The sequence below is a fragment of the Peromyscus eremicus genome, chromosome 8a (genome assembly GCF_949786415.1).
Source record: "Peromyscus eremicus chromosome 8a, PerEre_H2_v1, whole genome shotgun sequence".
Classification (NCBI taxonomy): domain Eukaryota; kingdom Metazoa; phylum Chordata; class Mammalia; order Rodentia; family Cricetidae; genus Peromyscus; species Peromyscus eremicus.
This window is the reverse complement of record NC_081423.1, coordinates 91,265,545-91,287,060: the sequence shown is the minus strand read 5'-3', so window position 1 is coordinate 91,287,060 and position 21,516 is coordinate 91,265,545. Positions and strand designations below refer to the sequence as shown.

The 21,516-nt window shown below is 44.7% G+C and overlaps 1 non-coding gene across 1 annotated transcript; it reads left to right on the top strand.

Moving 5' to 3' along the window:
* Positions 1-1,013: 1,013 nt before the first annotated feature.
* On the top strand, positions 1,014-1,086 carry Trnak-cuu (transfer RNA lysine (anticodon CUU)). The gene has a single exon. It is a non-coding gene; the product is annotated as a tRNA-Lys (tRNA).
* The last annotated feature ends 20,430 nt before the right edge of the window (positions 1,087-21,516 follow it).

The following is a 21,516-nucleotide window of genomic DNA, read 5'->3' as shown; positions in this document are numbered from 1 at the left end:
TAGCAACACATTTGCCATACATCCCACAGCACTTCCCCCTTTTTTTTTTCAAAAAGGAAGGTTTTAACCTTAACAAAGTAAAATTACATATAATTTGGGAATTTGGGCGTAGCTTCTCTTACTACTTCCTGCTGGAAGGGGGCGCTGTATCTTATGGGGAAACAAAGAAAATTTTAGAATTATGAAAATAGTCCATGAGGCTGTATCGTCTGAGCCAGATGCCTTCAAACCATTCTGGATGTTGGATCATCTGGGCCATGGTGTCATTGGAGACCTTCAGGGGGTCTTGGCTGGTCAAACCTGATGTATCTTAATCTGGAACAAATCCATAGCCTTTGGCTTTCTGTGGGAACAAAAGCAGAGTCTCCTTTCCAAAGTAACATATCCTTACATCCAAATTTTGAAGTCAAGGTATCTCTAAAATATACATTTTGCCATAACTCAACAGCTTTTACAATCAAATGTTTTTCTGCAGTTAAAAATCCCAAAGACAACACAATCCAGATTCTCTGTGTAATATCCATTTTTACATGGCTTATTTTTTATACTACCTTTACTGTCTCTTTAATGACTTTATTTTTTAAAACTATGTATTTGTTTCTATAACTCTATATATCACCTTTTTTTGTCTCTTTCAAGCCTACGTATCTTTTACACACATTGTAAACTATTACATCTGAATCTGTCTTATTGTGAATCTCTTGCTTTAAACTGCAGCAGCTGTGGCTGCTGGCTCCGCCCACCTCAGCTTCCCAACATGGCTACGTTTACCACCAGCTCTGGGAGCTATCTTGGGTCTATGCATTTATCCAAGCAGCATGTAGCCCAGAAACCTCTTTTTTTGTTTTGTACTAGCAAAGTCTAAATCCACCACGCAAATTAATGTGCCACTTGCAGAGGCCTCATTCCTGCCATACAGCAGGTCGAGCACGCACACCAGGAACTCGCCAGTAGCTCAAACCGGCAGCTGCTGGTCATTTGAGAGAGACAATTAGGAAGCTGTTTTTAGCTCTGTTTAGCTAGCTCAGTCGGTAGAGCATGAGACTCTTAATCTCAGGGTCGTGGGTTCGAGCCCCACGTTGGGCGCCATTTGTAGCTAGAGTTTTCCTGCCTGGCCCACAGTCAGGATATATCTCTTTCACCTGCCAGTCCCACAGCCTCTCAGACCCGACCAAGTAAACACAGAGACTTATGTTGCTTTCAAACTGTATGGCCGTGGCAGGCTTCTTGCTAACTGTTCTTATAGCTTAAATTAATCCATTTCCTTTAATCTATACCTTGCCACATGGCTCATGGCTTACCAGCATCTTCACATGCTGTTCCTCATCGTGGTGGCTGGCAGTGTCTCTCCAACTCAGCCTTCCACTTCCCAGCTTTATTCTCTTCCTTGCCCCGCCTATACTTCCTGCCTAGCCAACGGCCAATCAGTGTTTTATTGATTAATTAGCAACACATTTGCCATACATCCCACAGCATCTGTACTCATGGTGTGTGTGTGTGTGTGTGTGTGTGTGTGTGTGTGTGTGTGTGTGTGTGTTGGGGACAGTGTCTCTCTATGTAGTCCTGGATGCCTTGAAGCTCACTATGTAGTCTAAGCTGGTCTCTCAAAATTGTGGTCCTTTTGCCTCTGACTCCCCCCTGCCCCAGTGCTGGGATTACATGCCTGACCCACCCCACTCGGCTGCATCTGTTCTCATAAGTGGGAGTTATTTTTCCTCCCTTAGGAAACCATTTAATTCAGTCCAGTTTTGATGCTACTGAGTTCACATCAGATACAGTAGGGATAAGGACCCAGTCCAATGTGACTGCCACCCACTTCAGATGCCAGTCACAAGTCCTAGACAACTCCTACTTCTGAGCAACTGCCTCAAGATCTCAGGATCTCCACTCCCCTCTTCATGTTTGGCAATTTGCTAGACAAATCAGTAAATCACTTTATTGACGGTTACTAATTTATTATAAAGGGGACAACTTAGAATCAGCCAAGTGGAAGCTATGCAGAACACAAAGTATGGGGGATGGTGCATAGAGCTTCCACACCCTTTCTGGTACCCCATCTTCCTAGCCAGGCAAAGGTGCCACCCAAGTAGGTGGAGCTTCCTACTTTGGTTAACACAGCCAAGATGCCCAAAGGCCCAGGTTCCAGGTGATTCTAGTTTCTGAAAAGTTGACTGTTGTGGAATATTAGTTTAAGATGTGTTATGTTCATTTATGCCATGGAATATTTGTTTAAATATGCAAAGATACGTTGTGTTTGTTTAACTCTGTAAAGCTGTGTTACTTTGCCCGTTTAAAACACCTGATTGGCCTAATAAAGAGCTGAATGGCCAATAGCTAGGCAGGAAAGAGGGATAGGCAGGGCTGGCAGGCAGAGAGAATAAATAGGAGGAAGAAGAGGAAGGAGTGAGAAGAGAAGGAGAGGAAGATGCCAGGGACCAGCCACTTAGCCACACAGCCAGCCATGGAGTAAAAAGGGAAGACATATAGAATAAAGAAAGGTTAAAAAAAAACCCAGAGACAAAACATAGAAGAAGAGAAACGGGTTAATTTAAGTTAGAAAAGCTGGCTAGAAACAAGCCAAGCTAAGGCTGGGCATTCATAAGTAAGAATAAGTCTCCATGTACTTATTTGGGAGCTGGGTGGTGGGTCCCCAAAAAAATAAAAAAAAAAACAAAACTTACAGTTGACAGTTAATGTATTTTCTTTTTCAACCACCTACTTTATTCTAGATTTTCTTCCTTTCTTTTGGATCAACATTTCCTACTGTTTTATTCTTTTTCTCCCTCATTTTTTGGTTATGCATTCTTTCCCTTTAACCATTATCCCAGCAATTAAACAATATGTAATTGCATTAGTTACTTTCCTGTGGCTGTGATAAAATATGTGATAAAATCACATATTACTGTGGCTGTGGTAAGATACCATGATCAAAACCTACTTATAGAAGAAAGATATTATTTCAGTTTATGGTTCCAGAGGGGTTGGAGCTCGTCATGGCAGGGAGACATGGCAGCAGGCAGGCCAGCATGGTGGCTGTAGCCAACTGCTCACATCTTCAACCTTGAGCAGGAAGCAGAGAGATCATGATGGCAGTGGGACCAGGGTATACCTCTCAAAGCCCACCCTCAGTGGTGTACTTCCTCCAGCAAGGCTGTACCTCCTAAACCTACCAAACAGTGCCACCAACTGGGGACCAAGCTCTCCGATACCGGAGCCTATGGGGGCGTTTCTCATTCACACCATCACAGGAATGTTGACTTATTTACTTATTTCTGTCTACTATTGAAGATTACAGTCACTAGTTTCTCAGTATTACTAAACAATGTAATCACTCTTTATTCCCTTCTTCATCTCTGCAGCTGTCACAGGTCCCACTTCTATATTCAACTCTACAAGGTGTCCTAACAGTTGGCTTGAGGCCACACTCCGTGTCACACTCGGACTTGCCCTTCCTGCTCTTCTTCATTCCTTCTTGCATTTCCATCGTTCTGACTAGGGTCACACACGTTCATTGCGAAGATCTGTGACTAAGAAATTATTCTGAAGGCTGTTGCTTACTGCTTTATGAAATCAGCAAAAAAAAAGCAGAAAAATTATATTTGACAAAAATAGTGTACCTTTCTCTTCTTTTCCTTTGCTAATTAATGAATTCTCAATTGAGGACCAGCGTCACATCTCAGTTAGAGTGAGGGCAAAGAAGCTGAAAAACACTGATCGAAATTACTGAACAAAGGTGAGAGAGTCAGCGCATCATGCATTAGGATTCCTACATTACACAATATACATATATATACACTATATATATTACATATATAAGTGGAAATATTAGATTCATTCAGAAAATAAAATATACCTGCCAACAGATTTTCACAAACAGAATGAGGTACATATGCGTTAAACATACATTGTATTTAAAGAATCAAAGTTACTTACCATCCCAGTCGATGGCTTCCTAAAGAAATGTGTCTGGCTTCTCACTCTGTGGCTCTCGTCACTGGACCTCCCTGGCTGTCCCATCTGTGGCCTGCTTTCTTCCATCTTGCCAAGGTGCCTACCTCGATTCAATTCAACACTGCTCAGGCAAACTGTGCCAGGGGCTTCCAGCCAGCCTTCTGGCTTCCTCAGCACTTCACAGAGAAAGATCCTTTCTCTCTGACCCTCATTAGTATGTCTTTCTACATGCTGTTCCCTAAGCGGGTCTGGAGCCTGGGAGTCTGGCTGCTCGGAGCAGTGGCCTGTGTATGGCATCAGGTCTCCCCCTGATTGCACCATTTGTTAGCTGTGTCTTGGTGTCCAGTACTGATTAGGTCTGGGGAGGCTGCTGGCAGGGGGGCCTGAGCTGGCAGCTGGAGCTTGAAGTGTTTTTGGAGGGAAGACTGGACATGAAATCTGAGCAGTCTGAATTCATTAAGCACCTATTGTTGCTGAAGTCTCTGTGGGAGAGAGTTCTACAGAGTGTTTCACTCTTCCTCACAGTCTGCAAAGAAAATGCTATTATTCTCCAACTTTATCATTGACTTACTTTGTGTGTGTGTGTGTGTGTGTGTGTGTGTGTGTGTGTGTGTAGGTGTAGGTGTTTGAAAATGTGTGTGAAGACAACTTTGGGTATAATTCCTCAGGAAGAGTTCACCTTGGCTTTTGACACAAGGTCCCTCACTAGGACCCTGGAACTTGCCCTTATGGCTAGACTGGCTGGCCAGATGGCCACAAAGATCTGCCTGCCAACCCTGCCCCAAAGTATGACACTGTGTCTGGCTTCTTAAAAAGTTATTTATTTTTATTTTTTATATTTATTACTCAGCATGGTGGCACATGCCTTTCATCCTAGCATTTAGGAGGGAGAGGAAGGCAGATCTTTGTGAGTTCAAGGCCAGCCTGGTCTACATAGTGAGTTCTATCCAGGACAGCCAGAGGTGCATAGTGAGACCCTGTCTCAAACAACAACAAACAAAACAAAAAGGATTTATTTTATTTTTGTGTATCAATGTGTGAGTATTTTGCCTGCATAAGTGTGTATATACCACATGTGTGGTACTCTTGAAAGTCAGAAGAAGAAATTGGATTTCCTGGAATTAGAGTTATGGATGGTTGTGAACATCATGTGGGTGCTGGGGACTGAACCCTGGTTCTCAGCAACAGCAAGTGCTCTTGACCACTGAGCCATCTCTTCAGCCCCTGCACCCGCCTTTTTACATGGGAGCTAGGACTCAACTCCTTGTGCTTACATAGTAAGCACTTGACTCCTGGACCCATCTTCCTAGCCCCCACTTGTGGTGATAATGTGTTCCCCAATATATCGTGCACCCTAATAAACTTGTCTGGGGTCAGAGAACAGTACAGCCACTAGACAGACATAGAGACCAGAAAATGGTGGCACTCACACCTTTAATCCTAGCATTCCAGAGTTAGAGATCCATCTGGATCTCTGTGAGTAAATAGCCAGGCATGGTGACTCACGCCTTTAATCCCAGGAAGAGAGCCTTTAATCAGAGAAAGTGATGGCAGAAAGCAGAAAGGTATATAAGGCATGGAAACCAGGAACGAGAGCTGGTTAAGCTTTTAGGCTTTTAGCAGCAGTTCAGCTGAGATCCATTTGGATGAGGACTCAGAGGCTTCCAGTCTGAGGAAACAGGATCAGCTGAGGAACAGGCGAGATGAGGTAGCTGTGGCTTGCTCTGCTTCTCTGATCTTCCAGCATTGACCCCAATACCCAGCTCCAGGTTTGATTTTATTAATAAGAACTTTTAAGATTCGTGCAACACCCACTTTTTAATTTTAAAGAAAGACAGTTACAGAGAAGTACTGTGCCTATGGCCACCCCACTAGGAAGTGCAGAGAGGATCTGCACCAGGTCTAACTCATGCTCTTTGCTCTAGGGCTAACCTAAACTTCTAGGCATGTCATTGCTGCTGATGCTCTGCAAGTCAGTGGGTTCTATATTCTCTGAAGAAACAGGAGCTGGATAGGAACTTGGAGCTTGCTCAGACCACATCCCTCATTTTACTGATGATGATCCCAAGACTTGGAGCAGGATAGTGGCCTCACCAATGTCACACTGCAATGAATGGCATACCCTGTCTATAATCTATTGTGTCTTATGGTGGTATTTTATTTGTACTGAAATGTGATTTTAATTGTATGTTAATAAATAAAGTTGCCCGGGGGTCAGAGCTATTAGAGCCATAGCAAAAGCTGGGCGGTGGTGGTGCACACCTTTAATCCCAGCACTTGGTAGGCAGAGCTAGGTAGATCTCTGTGTGTTCAAGGATACAGCCAACATTGGAGACACACGCCTTTAATCTCAATACCATAAAAGATCTGGAGGGCTGTACATAAAGGCAGTGACGAGGCAGTCATGTGTTTGGGTTTACAACCAATGAGAAGGCAGAACAGAAAGTCTATATAAAGACAAACAGACAGGAAGTAGGTCTCTTTCAGAGAGGTCTCTTGGCTGAAGAGGCTAGCTGCAGGGTAAGGCTCTTAGCTCTGATCTCTTGGCTTTCTTCTTTGCATTGGTTCTGCGTTTCTTATTTAATAAGACGGTCGGTTACATCTACAGTGTCTGATTCTTCTCTTGTCAACTATTGTACTTCTCTTGATGGCTGTCATCATCAAGAGGACTACTCCCATGATGGAGCTTTGGCCCTCCTGTGGGCTTAGTCAATTTTTCACTCTCCGTCTCACTTTTTCCCCCTTACACAGAGAAGTGTTTTCACCTCAGATTGCCAGTGGCTGCTCTTGACTTTCAAGCTGAACACTCAAGCCTGATTATGATCCTCCTTTATGCAGCCTGTGGTTTTCTCCCACCCATCTCCACCACCATGGTGACAGGAGGAATGAAGGTGTCAGCCTTGACTCAGAGATTATCTTTCTCTGACACTCAGTAGCTTCGATCTTCAGTCTATCTCAGGCTCAGAGTGAACCTGGGAGACCGCAGCCATTCCCTGGAAGGACACCGATCTTCACCTTCCTTAAGGTGACAATGTCTCTCTTACTCTCTGGCACTCACGGAGCCTGCGGTGCTGAGGCCACAAAAGGACAGAACCCAATCCTACCGGAACATATTGGTCTTTGCTTAGCTCTCTATGCAGCAGGGGGTTCTACACAATAATACCTTCCATGCCTTGACAAGAGTTCACGAAAGTGGCATAATGAAAGTGGTACTGTGATGATGACTAACTTGTGTACCCACTTGACTAGGTGAATGAAAGTCAAGATAGCTGGAGGGAAATCATTTTGACGTATTGTTATGTACGGTCTGGAGAAGGATCTACAATAACCATATTTTGAGTCCCAAATGAGTAAGTTAAATACGTAGTAAGACAAAGGAACAGACCAAATAACAAGTGGTAGACAGACAGTAAAACGTCATAAAATTGGGCTCTCTCACTTTGCTTCATCTATATAAACTTTCCAGTCACTCTCAAACTACCCATGCTTTGGCAGGGTTGCCTCCACCTCACCAACTTCGCTGTTAAGGCTCCCTCTGCTGGAAGCCTCTGTCTCATCTTTTTGTCTCTCTTTGCCTCTTTCTCTCCCCCGCTTCTCCTTTCTTGCTGACAGGATCTCATGTACACCAAGGTGGTCTTGAATTTACTATGTAGCCAAGTCTGAGCTTGAACTTCTGGCTGTCCAATTTCTTCCTCCTGAGTGGTGGGGGTTATCAGTGTGTGCCACCACATCCAGCTAGTTCTGGTTTTAAAGACTGGTCCCAGGCATCATTTCTCTTCAGCCTTTACTGAGCTGCTTCTGTTCAGAGTCAACTATTCCTACTAAGCATGGTGAGGTAGGCTGCACTTTAGAGCCTTGGATTTTAGGAGAGTTCCTTGAGCCTCCAATAAGCACTTCACTGTTGTGTAGACTATTAGTGCAATGTTGAGAACTTACTTTCCTTTTGGGAGTCTGTAGTCTTGGTTCATGCTTTGTGGATAGTGCCTTTATGATCACTCCCCCCCCCCCCCCCCCCCCCCGTGAGTCTGAGCCCTGAGATGCTGAAAGGCTTTCAGATCGACATTTCACACTTGTTATGACCCATTTCCTGAGGGGTGAACTGCATCCTGCCTGATTCCACTGGGCAAGGACTCTTGGAAGTTTGTACCCACTTGGAAGTTAATTTTGCTTTGTGCCTTTTCACTGTAACACATCATAGCCACACAGATGACTATATACTGAATCCTCCATGAAAATCACTGACTGGCTTGTCTTGGGACTTTCCACCACATGTACCACATGCCTCATGCAGATTCTTCCTTGCATTAAAATCTCATACTTTCCAGTAGTTTTACTTATGACCTCATTTTGTCATGAAGGGTGGGTCTGTCCCACACACCTGTCACTCCTTGGTTATCTGGACACTGAGTTCTGCTGCCCAGCAGAGGATATTCTTCTATTTACAGATGCTAGACATCACCTCCAGAAGCCACAGATTCGACCCATCGCCCTGGAAAGATGTTAGAACATGAAACTGGTGTCAGGGCAGATTTGGGCATCCCTTTCTAAGGGAGCCCTTGCAGCAGCAGTCTGTCTATCAAACTGTCTTTTCCTCAGGTGATGGCTCAGATACAGTGAGATCCCTATCGGGCATATTTGGGAATCAGCCTAGCTTAAATGTCTCATTTCCACCCCTCACTTTCTTTTTTCTTTTCTGAGGCAAGGTCTCATTGGCTGGCCTTAAATTCACAGAGATCTGCCTCCCTTCGCCTCCTGAATACTGGAATTAAAGGCATTCATATTTTTTTCTGGTAATCACTATATAGGCATAGCTTCCACAGATCATATGCTTACAAGAGTGACCCCTATCAAGATGGCCAAACCTGTGACTTTTTTGGGTGATATTTATTTGTGTACATGTGGCATATATGTATGCACATGTATGCACACATGCCATAGCATGTAAGTAGTCAGAGGGCAGTCTGTGAGAATTTGTTTGCTCCTATTACATGGGTTCCTGGAACTGAACTGAGATTGTCAGGCTTAATGGCAAGTGCCTTTATCCACTGAGTTAGTGAGATGCAGTTGATTAATTAGAGGCCACTTGTGCCATGAGTAGTATGTTTGGCAACAAAGTTGCCATACATCTATAGCCCTACATCCATGTGTATATGGGCAGCACTAACTGTACTCAATCAGTTGAAGAGGAGATGAAGTTAAGATGGGAATAGGTCTGGGAGGTGTAGGAGTGGGTGGCGAGGGATGGATAGAATCAAAATACATTGTATCGTGTATACGACTCTCTAAGAATAGATACGTTTTTAAAACTTACAAGTTGACATACGATTTTAACATAACCAGCCTCCATGACAGCTCCCAGTGACCCCTGAATCCCATGTTCATGCCTCCTCATTAGGCTATGGAGGTAGTGAGGTATGGCTTCTGAGGCTGGGTTACAAAAGATATTACAGCTTCTACTTCCCTCCCTTACTCACCTACTCCAGGGGAGTCAGCTATGTGAGGATGTGTAAGCGCTCTGATGAAGAGGACCATGTGGTCGGAAACTGATGTCTTCTGCCAACAGTTATGAGATAGCACTGCCTTGGAAGTGGATTCTCCAGTTCCAGCAAAGCCTTCAGATGAATGTAGCCCTAACTGGGCTGGACCAGATATTTTCATCTCTCTGACTTTACTTTCTCAGAGCTGCTCTATAGCTTGTGACTGGCTTTATCCCCCACCCTCTCTCTCTGAAATAGGAGATTCTTATGGAGCCCTAGGTGGTCTCAAACTCATAGAGATCCACCTGCTTCTGCCTCTTGAGTCCTGGGATGAGAAGCATGTGATACCACCCCTGACTCATTTTCTTTTTTTCTTGTATCCTTGGAGACAGTGGGTTTTATTCTAGGATTTTATTTTCCAGTACAATTCTTTGTTGATTCATTTACCAACCCAACATTTCCGTTTGGTCAGGCTCACATTCCCCGCTCCCCTCCAAGTGATTATTTCCATTCTTTCTGCAAATAATTATATATTTCTCAATGATATTGGATATTTACTGCCTGTGATGTACTTAGGAGGAATGACAAAGAGGAAGAAGAGCAAAGATATTTTGTTCACTCCCTTTTCTGTCGATTTATGTGAATGAGTGTATGTGGCCATGTTTGTATATGCACCATGTGCATGCAATGCATTCCCTTTTCTTTAGATTTATGTGAATGAGTGTGTGTAACTATGTTTGTATACGCCCCATGTGCATGCAGTGCCTGAAGAGGCTCTTTTCAGAGCATCAGATTCCCTGAGTTATAGATGTTTGTGATTGTGAACCACCATGTGCAGGGAACTGAACTGAGGTCCTCTACAAAGTAGCAAGCACTTTTAAGCACTGAGCCATCTCTTCAGCCCCTCATTTCCCTTTCTAAATGTTTTATGGCTTGTGGTACTTTTTCCTGAATGTTTCTAAAACTGGAGCTATCTTTACTGAAACCTTTCATACAATTTTCAGAAAGTGGATGTGAAATGCCTTTTGGGAAAGGAGGATGCCTTCTGCACAGGGCATGCTCATGTGACTGATTCCTATATACCAACATCTTCCAAGATATGTTTCTGGAAAAAATAAACAGAACCTGGAGTCATATTAATAAGGTATTATTACTCAAAGGTTTTTGGTGAAAAAGATTGGGGAACAGCAGACTAAACAAAGCTGAGCGAGTTCTGATTACTTCAGGTTTTCCAGGAATGTTTTCATATTGTTGTGTGGAGACTCTAGTTCCAACTTCCTTGACCATCTCTCATTTCCCTCTCAGGACCACACTGTAGCAAAGCTTCTTTACATAAAGCATACAGTCACGTACAGTGGGGCATGATAGCAGATCATCTCATTTCAAATTATAGACACTCGCGTCCCCAAAAGGTTAGGTAGGGAGGTAGCACCTGTGGTAAGCAGCTGCTTGTGGGAAACATAGAACCAAGGCAAGTAGTCTAGCTGAGTAACCCAACCTGATGGCAGTTGCATTCCTCCTTGGCGAGACCTTGGATTTGACATGGTCACTCTCCTCTCCCAGAGCTAGGGCCTTGTGGCTCTCACTCATTGCCTTCAGTCCTTGCAGATTGCTTTGTCTGCACAGTTCTTCCAGCTCCTAATTCGTCATCATCATCGATCCAAGTCATCTCTCTCATATCCAGTCACAACTAAAGTACATTGTTAGTTACTTGACATTTATTATTTATTATTTATTTATTTATGGACAAGCCAATCTTTGTCTCAGATTCACCAAAAACACAAGCCCCAAGCCACATCCTTTTAAATTTGAGTGTACCATTGTTTTCTATCATTCATCTGGATGTGAGCGGTTACGGAAAGGGAAGAGGGACACTTCTTGGGGTACGGGGAAGACAATCGCGTGGGAAAGGGAGCCTGGTATGGCGCTCCCTTGCCGTACTCTAATCCCGTAATCCCGCAGGGTGCAGATTGCGCACAGAAGGCGCGACCCACAGTCCCAAGCAAGAGAGCCGAGCAAAGGGTTAGGAAACTACGAGGATTAGCGCCAGCAGCACCGCGGGTAGGGCGGGGCCGGAAGTGAGCTGCGGGCGGAAATCCTCCTCCGGAGCCTAAGCTTCCTCTCTAGGAGTGTGGAGGTCTCCGCATCTCCTTGGTTCCGTGGCGGGAAGGGATCGCCCCTCAGGCTCTTGGGGACTCCCTACTGTTGGTGCCGGTGCACACCTGACGGAGCTACGTGAAGAGGATGGGAGAGTAGTGTCATTACTGCTTTAAAAAACCAGAACAAAACAAAAACAACGAAGATACCGGAGCACAGTAGGGCTAACTCGTCAACAAGTTCCCTACCCCTCATTTCCTCCGTACACACACACACACACACACACACACACACACACACACACACACACACACACACATTTAAAATTATGTGCTTTTGAATGTGTACACGTATTTTAAATTTTTTATATTTAATTATGTGTTTGTGTATGTGCACATGTGTTTAAATTTTATTTTCTTTTTAATTTTGTGTCTGTGTGTGCTGGTGCCCTCGGAGGCCAGAAGAGGTCCCCTGGAGCTGGAGTTATATGTGGTTGTGGGCCACCTGATGTGGGTGCTGGAATGGGACTCAGGTCTTCTGTGTGTAATTTGTACTCCTAGCAGCTGAGCCAACTCTTTAGTCCGTGTGTGTGTGTGTATTCTCTTTTTCATGCAACACAGGAAAACAATAATAATGATATAATAATAATAATATAGCCGGGCAGTGGTGGCACACGACTTTAATCCCAGCACTCGCGAGGCAGAGGCAGGTAGATCTCTGTCAGTTCAAGGCCAGCCTGGTCTACAGAGCGAGGTCCAGGATAGGCTCCAAAGCTACACAGAGAAACCCTGTCTCGAGAAAACCAAAATAATAATAATGATATAATTTCATCTGTGAAGCCCCTTGGGTTTGAACCCAGGCTGGTGCTGCACTTCCTCTCTGGACTCTTCTAACAGAACCAATCTCTGTCCTTTCACACTCTGGGCATGAACAGGCACCGCTGTCCCTCTGCTTCCTTCCCTGACCCCAGCTGGCTCATCTGCTGATTCATAGTTTCAGGGGGGCCAACTTTTATACACTATCTTATCTGTATTTCCTACTCTAAAAATAGGGAAAATTGACACAACTGTAGCTGCTGAATGCAGAAAAAATAGGTTGAAAAATGTGTAGCATCTCATACGAGAAAGAGTGTAGCGAAGCTAGTTCATTTGGGTGACGGGTTGTCAGTGTGTACAGACCTGTTGAGGAGCTGCTTGGCATTCTAGAGCAAAGCCATTTAATGTGTTCACCACCCTTACTCATAGCATCCCACTTGTGGAAAATTTATTTTAAGAAAACAATACAAGAGAAAGGAAAAAGCTGCATTTCCGAAGTAATTCAGAAAGTACTGATTTTATGCATATGAGTATTTTGCCTCCCTAATATGGTTCATTCTTTCAGAGTCTGACCTGTTAGATTTTTGAGCCACAGAGTCACTGTTCCTCAACCAGAAGGCTCAGCAGATGCAGTGAGATGGAGACAGATGAGGAGACAGATGATGGACAGATAGGTAGAAAGCAATATTAGATAGAATCAAAGAAAGAAAAGAGCGCAAGGGGAGGTTGATCTTCAAAAACAACATCTAACTCAAGTGTAAGCAATAGATGTCGAACATTTTTCTGGCAGGGCATTAGGTGGGGTGGCTTACAGCTGTAGTCCTAGTACTTGGGAGGCAGAGACAGGAGGAGTGCTGTGAGCTTGAGGTCAGCCTGGGCTACATAGGGGGTTTCAGGCAAGCTTGTACTGGAGAGTGAGACTCTGTCTCTAGAAAGAAGACAGTTTTGGTGGTTAGAATAAGAGTGGCCCCGTAGGCTCATATAATTTGAGTGCTTAGCATCAGGGAGGCACTACTTGAGAAGGATCAGGAGGTGTGGCCCTGTTGGAGGAGGTGTGTCACTGGGGGTGGGCTTTGAAGTATCTAAAGCTCATACCAAGCTCAGAGTCTCCCTTTCTGCCAGTGGGTCAGGATGTAGCTCTCAGCTACTTCTCCAGCATCATTTCTGTCTGTCTGCCACCATGCTTCCAGCTATGATGATAATGGACTAAACCTTTGGAATGTTCAGTAAACCCTCAATGAATGCTTTATTTTGTAAGACTTGCCTTAGTCATGGTGTCTCTTCACAGCAAGAGAACACTGACTAAGACACCAATGACAAGCCAGAATGGTGGCATACACCTGTAATCTCAGCGCTTGGGTCAGAAGCTGGATAATCAGAGTCTAAGCTTATCGTTAGCTCTGAAGCAAATCTGAGGCCAGGCTAAGCTACATGAGACCCTATCTCAAAAAACACCCTCCCCCAAATGGAAAATTCTTTCAGGGTTTAGTATTTTTTTCCCTTGTTTTGCTGGTATATAGTCTTCCTTCACCCCTCTACCTCCCGAGAAACCAAGGAAAAAAGAGCTGGAGGAGCAGGAACTTGGGTAGTCCTTCACTCTGGAAAGCTATCAGAATGACACTTGTCACTTAAAGCTATTGGCTGCTGTTTTAGTTGCTTTTCTATTGCTGTGCCAAAACACCACGACCAAGGCAACTTATAAAAGGAAGCATTGGATTGGGCTTGCAGTTTCAGAGGGTCAGGGTCTGTGATGGCCGAGCAAAGGTGTGTGTGGTGGTAGGATCAGCTGAGAACTCACATTTTCATCTGCAAGGTAGGAGGCAGAGAGGGAAGGAACTCAAAATGGTACAAGTCTTCGGAAACCTCAAAACCAGCCTCTGGTGGTATAGTTCCTTCAGCAAACCTCCTAATCCTCCCCAAGCAACCACCAACTGAGGAACAGGTATTCAAACATATGAGCCTATGGGGGCCATTCTCATCGAAACCACCACAGCTCCTTACCAAGGAAAACGGTCACTTCCAGGAGTATGTGTGAGTCACAGAAATGCCAAGGTCACCAGGAAGATCTTGGGGTCACTTTAGCAGAGGACATTGTAATACCTACTTTTGCATAGCTGTGATGATGCCTGACATAATTTTTAAAATACATTTTAATGTATTTATTTAGTGTGTGTGTGCACGCGCTCAAGAATGGCGTGGCAAACACTTGTGGGCCAGGGGTCAATTTAGGGGAGCCAGCTCTTCCATTCCACCATGTATGTCCCAGAGATCCAACTCAGGTTGTTAGGCTGGGCAGCAGGCACCACTGCGCCAGTTCATTGGCCCATAACCAGCTTTGAAAAGAAGGAAGGCTTTATTTTGGCTCATGAATTCGAAGAGCTCTATCTGTGTTAATTTGTCTCCATGCGCTTGGTCAGAAAATCATAGCAGTGGCTGTGTATGGACTGAGGAGGGATGCTCATGGTATGGAGGCCAAGAAGCAGAGAGAAGGAAATGACATAGGAAGTGGTCAGGACAAGAGACAGCCCCAAGGACATGGCCCCAGTGACCCACTTCTCTAACAAGGCCCCATCTACTTCCTTTCACCACTTCCCAATAATACTATCATATTCATTCATTCATTCATTCGGGGGAAAACACAATTTGACATCCAATGTATTCCTTAATCATTTCCCATCTTATTTTTTGAGGCAGGGTCTCTCATCAAACATGGTGCTTGATGATTTAACAGAATAGCTGGTTTGTAAGCCCCTGGGATTCTCCAGTCCCTCCTTCCCAGGGGTTATAGATGTGTACCAGTAGGCTTTTCCTTCTCTTCCTCCTCCATTTCTTCCTCTTTCTCCTCCTCCTCCTCCTCCTCCTTTTTTTTTTAGTGTAGGTTCTGAGAGAGCAAACTCAGTCCCCATGCTTGCACATCGAGCACTGCACTGAATGAGCCATCTCCCCAGCCTCAATACTATCATGTTGTGAATCCACACAGGAGTCATTCATACATTAGGGCAGAGCCCTTATGATCTAGTCATCTCTTAGAAATACCGTTATAGATACCTTCAGACGTATGCTGTGCTACTCTCCAGTTCTTATTCGTTCTGATTAAGTCGACAGTTTAAACTAGGCATCACAGGCTGGTATCCATCCTGTTTATATATACTTTTCGGATTGGGCACTTTTGACCAGAGAAAGGGATTTCTATATGGCAAAGGCAAGTATAATGCACCAAGGAGTAGTTTTCCCAGGGTCGCTTGTCCTGAAACTGTCTCTCTTGCCCGTTCCCTCATGCCCATCCCTCTGTGACTGCTGTGGCTTGTGTGGCTGTGGTATGGCAGTGGTTTCTCTCTCTCTCTCTCTCTCTCTCTCTCTCTCTCTCTCTCTCTCTCTCTGGTTTTTGAGACAGGGTATCACTATGCAGCTCTAGCTGTCCTGGAACTCACTGTGAAGACAAGGCTGGCCTTGAATGCATGGAGATCTGACTGTCTGTGCTTCCAGAGTGCTGATATTAAAAGTGTGCTCCATCACCACACTGGCTTAGTGCTCAGCTCTTGAATGTCTGACTTGTGGCATCCTATGTGGTCTAAATGCAGAGAGGCTCACTTTATAGGGAGGACTAAATGGCACCCTCAACCCTTTGGGGCTGGCTTATTTTAAAAAGGAATTTGACTTAGAATATTAACATCGTAGACTTTAAAACTGAAGGTTACTTTAATTCAAGTCTGGATTCTTCTTGTTACTAGCAAAAGGAAGAGGTTAGGTAATTTGATCAAACTCACCCATAAACTAATCCATAGCAACAGAAAACAGATCTGGATTGTGTGGGAGAGGTCACAAGAAGACTTTTGGGGGTAATAGATATATTCTCTACCTTGATTGTGTGTGTATTGTTTTGTAATATGTTAAAACTTATCTGATTATACATTTCAAACGTGAGCAGTTTATTGTATACCAATTATACCTTGATGAAGCTACTCAAAATGCCCTCCATTTAGTCAGAGGCAGAGCAGCGGCTCCAGCACACATCTCGTGTCTTAAAGCCTTCACATCCCCTTATGAAACCTGGGGCTTTCTTAAACCAGGCTATTTTACATTGTAAAAATGTGTCTTTCCATAGTGCCAATAAAAAATTCTATAGAGGGGCTGGAGAATTGGCTCAGCAGTTAAGAGCACTGGCTGTTCTTCTGGAGGACCAGGGGTTCGATTCCCAGCACCCACGTGGCAGCTCACAACTGTCTAAAACTTCAGTCCCAGGGATATGTCGCCCTCTTCTGGTTGCCAATGACACTGCATGCACATGGTACCCAGATATACATATAGGCAAGACAGCCAAACACACAAAGTAATGAAAATAATTAAAAAATTCTATATTCCCAAATTTTCTAGAAGGAAAATTAATAACACACTTAAAAAAAAGATGAACAGATGTCATTAGTTCGAGGCTGACTTGTTTGGTAGGCAGATAGGAGGGCACTCTGCTTAGAGGGGAGGAGGAAGGAGTAATTTTGTTCCCTTCTCCTTTGTTCATTTCTAGCCATGCTTATAGAACATGCACCCAAATTAATTTAATTTAGGATAATAAAGACAAGATAAATGGGGTTTGTAATACAGGATTGGTTACCACTGGGCTAAAACAGTTTCCAAATAAGCCCTGGTTGAGGAAGATTTTTTTCTAGAAAGTTTCAATTCCTCTTTCTCCACCTCTGAGCCAACACGTAGGGTGCCAGGTGTGGATGATTTCTGGCCATCTAAATTTCTCTCTGGAGAAGGGTGTGAGCAGCCTCAACTTCATTTTGTTGAGTGTAGCTGGCCAGTTGGGTGCTTGACTAGCCCCACATGGTCCCTTTGTGGAAAACTGGGCCTTAGCAGGTCTTCAGGAGGTGTTGTTTGTCTAGCAGGAGTAGGAAGAAATACTCAGCATCTAAGAAGATCCCCTCATCTCTATGTTTTATTTTTACATTTGCAAATGTCATATACACATGTGACAACTTCTAACAAGACGGACTCACATGAATGCACATGGGAACAGTGTGGGCAGTGGCTCAGGGAGTCGGGTGAATCCAGCTCCATTCATGTCCAAGCCAGGGAGATGTCAGTTGTTACAGCAGTGGGTGGTGCCTGTGCAGAGCTGATTCAAGTGCTTGAAGGCATGGGCTGTTGTTCCAAGACGTCTCTGGGCATCTATGCCACCAGAGACATTTGTCTTCTGCTGCCGCCTCACAGTTTGTCTCTCCTGTGTCCCTTCCATCCCCAGTCATTCAGGCTTCTCTGCCGGACTCTGCTCTTGGAGGCTGACCCTAAAAATTTGCTCCACCCAGGCTGAGCTGTCCTTTTCGTTGCAGGCTGAAATGGTAGCCAGCCACAACAGGAGACAGGGAGCAGGAAGAGAGACACTCAGAGCTTACTCTCTAAGAGTTCTGTTTGACAACAGCTGAGTCTCTCTGAGAAGACTGTCTCCTACTCAGGGCACCATCTCTCCTTCCTCTTTTCCACATGGTGATTCCTTTAACACTGGACCAGTTCTAAGAAATGACTTCATGGAACTTCTGGCTTTTGTAGTCAGATATAGCCACCCCAAGGAAATGAACCACTTAAGGTCCCCCCTTCCCTCCAAGATTGTAGAAGAAACACAAGGATGAGAGACATGTCTTTTAAAGGTCTGTGTCCCTGGTCTTTGGTACAGTGCCCTGAACTCTGCAGACATTCTATTGAGATGACCTTAGACCTAGGTGTTGAAGGACATTGCAGCTTGTGTGGATGACACACCATCATACATAGAGTTGATTTTATTCTTCGGAGACAAGGTTCATGGCACGGAAGATGACATTGCAGAGCATTTTGGACTGTGACCTAAGTTTAGGCTCTGAATCACATTCTTCCAATGATGACGAGGACACAGGATAATAGTGATGAAGAAGACGATGACAGAATCATTGTAACTGCATCACAGAAGGATTAGCTATTAGCACTAAGCCCTTCTGACTTGTTGCAAGGTGACATTGGATTTGGGGGTCAATCTCTTGGTTGAGGTATTGTTTATATACCATGATGTGCTCTAATTTGAGCAGCATAATTGTTGGAGTGCTAATAGATGAATTTACCAGTGTAACCACCACTCTCCTGTTAAGTGGTCACCTTTAAAAAGATTAGTTGTGTGTGTAAGCATGTGCATATACATGTGTGTTTGTGTGGGTGCACGTCTGTGTGTGGGAAGTGTGGATGTGCACATTCATGTGTGTAGGTGTGGAGGCCTGAGAACAACTTTGGGTATCATTTCTCAGGAGCCATCCACGCTGTTTTTTAAGATGGGGTTTCTCATTGGCTTGAAGCTCATCGAATAGGCTAGGCTCTGGCGGGTTAGGAATGCTAGGGAGCTGCCTGTCTCCTTCCAGTGCTAGAGTTGTGAATGTACTTTAATGTCACTTTAAAAAAAAGTGGGTGCTGGGGATTGACGTCAGGTCCTCAGGCCTGCATGGCAAGTACTTCATCCATGGTGCTGTTCCAAACACGGAACACTCGTATCTCTTTAGTGTCTCCTCTTCTTCCCCTTCCCATTCCGCCACAGACACAGCCCCTCCAGACTGCCCCAGAATTGTGAGCTGGTGTTTGGCGAACTCTGTGTTGCCACCTTCCAGTCATGTTGACTCTTGCTTCTGTATCCTTTCTTGCTTTCTTCCGGTATCTTTGTTTGCCTGTGTCATGGTTGACTCCCCACTTTCCTTTAAGAGCCCTTCTCTGAACTGCCTCCATGATCACAATTGTCTTCCACCCAGACCAGAGAAAAGGTCTTTCCAAAGCCCTGTTGGATTGTCTGGTTTTCGACATGTCTGTATTGTGTTTTGAACTGGTATTATGCAATTATTCCTTTCCTCCATGAAACTGTAAGCTCCTTGAGACAGAAATGGGATCACAGTCTGCTTTGAATGCCAGACTTTACAGCATAATGCATGGTATACAATGTAACTGTTGTTTAAATAGGTTAATGGCATCAATTTCTTTTCCAGGACATTACCTAAACCTTTACTATCAAATTACATATTGGAGCATTTTGATTGCAAGGAACAGGGACTCAGCCACGTGGGAGATTCATAAAGACACTCTTGCCCTTGGGAAGGCTCTGTCCCAGCTTTGCCCCAATGGACTTCTCACCCGCCTTGCAGCCCCTCTGTTGCTGTCTGCCTGAACAGTTCACTGGCTTCTCTGTGCTTTTGGCTTCCTCCGCTCATCTTTAGCTTGTGCTTCCTTCTGAATTCAGCTTGCAGTTCACCTCAGGTCCTTCTTGTCTCCAGTTGATCTGGCTCTGGTTGACATTTGCAAAAGTAATAATCTCACAAGCTCAACTTAAGCTTTGCGAAAGCGCATCGCAGGCCGGGGCGTGGCCTCTGGCACAACTTCTGGGCTGCTCTGGTCTAAAGAGCTAAGGAAGTTACTCTAAAACGTGATTGCTTGAGAGGGAAGCCTGACAGAAGAAGAAATGGCAGGGACAGGAGCAGGCTTTCTAAGACCTCTCCTATTTGAGAACTGAGCACAGTTCCTTGCATTTTTGCCCTTCTTTATTCCTGAACAATTTAAGTTCCCAATCCGTCATCCCAGGAAGTCACTTCTGTTTTCTCTACTCAGAAATTTTAGAGTTGAAGAGTGCTGGTGCCGGAAGGGACCTTGGGCTTTGTTTGCTTATGTGTGTTCACTAACACCAACCTCAGAAGCTGTTCTGTGAAGAAAAGTCAAGACATTCCAGCTCTTTCCTGGGGTCCTAGCTCACGTAAGGAATACACTTTTTGGAGGTCTGATTTGATTGGCAGGAGCTCTGGTCCTCTGCACCAACCAAGCCCTGGAGCTCAGATCCTCTCTATTGAAGGTTATGATGCAGGGGCTTCTGAAAGGGCCCCAAAGGCCACCAACCATGAGCCCTTTGGCACTGGCTGCAAACTTGAGTCAGTGTTACGTGAATGTGTATGTGAGCATGTTTCCCCAGAGTGTCTAAGCTTTCAACAGATTCTTACAAATTAATATGGCCTGGAAGAACAAAAATAACGGATAAGGGCTTATATGCTAAAGGCAGTTGCCTGAGCCCCACTAGGGCAAATCCCTTTGTTCTCTTCCGATTTAAACATGTTACATGCTACACCGGATGTCCATCCTGCTTGTGTAGTCAGGGAAAAGTGGTTGATAGGACCAAGGTCTTGATGACTAACTAGGGGCTTCATCCTTTCGTTTTTCTAGATATGTGTCAGTATAGGCCCATCAGTTGGTGACAGTCTTCCCAGACAGGGTGACCCTGGGGGAGGCTGTGAATGTGTGGAGTGAGTGGATACTCTGGGACTGCAATGGGTGGTGGTGTGGGGAGCAGGGTTGTGCCCCTGGACCCAAAGCCTAGAGGCTGGGGTGTTTGGCTATGAGGACAAAGACTCGCCTCTTAGTCCAGTCAGTGCTGGCGGGCTCTCGTGAGTGGATACTCTGGAGGCCGCTGCTCTGCTTCATCTGCTCAGTTTTCAGGCTCGAAAAACAAAAACAAAAAAACAAAAAACAAAAAGAACAAAACAAACAAACAAACAAAAACCACAAAAGTGCTCTTAAGGGTCTGTTAGGAACAAACAAATGCAAGCAGCAGGAATGGGCAGTTACATGTGATTTTCCCAAGGATACACAGCTGAAGAGTGTATCAGCCTTTGCTGCACTTTTCACCCCTGTGACCAACATCTTACCAATTAGTCTATTGATTGGGTCAATAAAGAAAAGTCAACAGCTAATTTTTTTTTATTAAATACTTATTTAAGAGCAATCACTCATTTATCTGTGAAAAGCTTGACGGACACTTATATTGGATATCATGAACCTGTTTAAAATGTTTACTTTTCCCCTAAAGACATGGTTAGCGCTAAACTTACCCAAAGATGCCCAACTCTTGTGCAGACTGGCCCGGGAAAGCCCCGTTCCTGCTGTGCTTTGTTGATCAGTACAAACTTCTCCTAGGTTAGCAAGGCTCACACACCTTGGGACAGATGCTCTAGCTTCAGCATCCCTGATGGGCCCTTCCTACCTGATGCTTGGTCCAGGTGGAGCGGGACGCCGCCCCCTGGTGGCAAGCGGGAGCCCGCGCAGTGCATGCTAATGAGCGCGTGGCGCTGCTCGCTGATTGGTTGGCGCGAATTCCAGCTGCTTTGCATGTCGGCGGGTGCGAGGGAGAG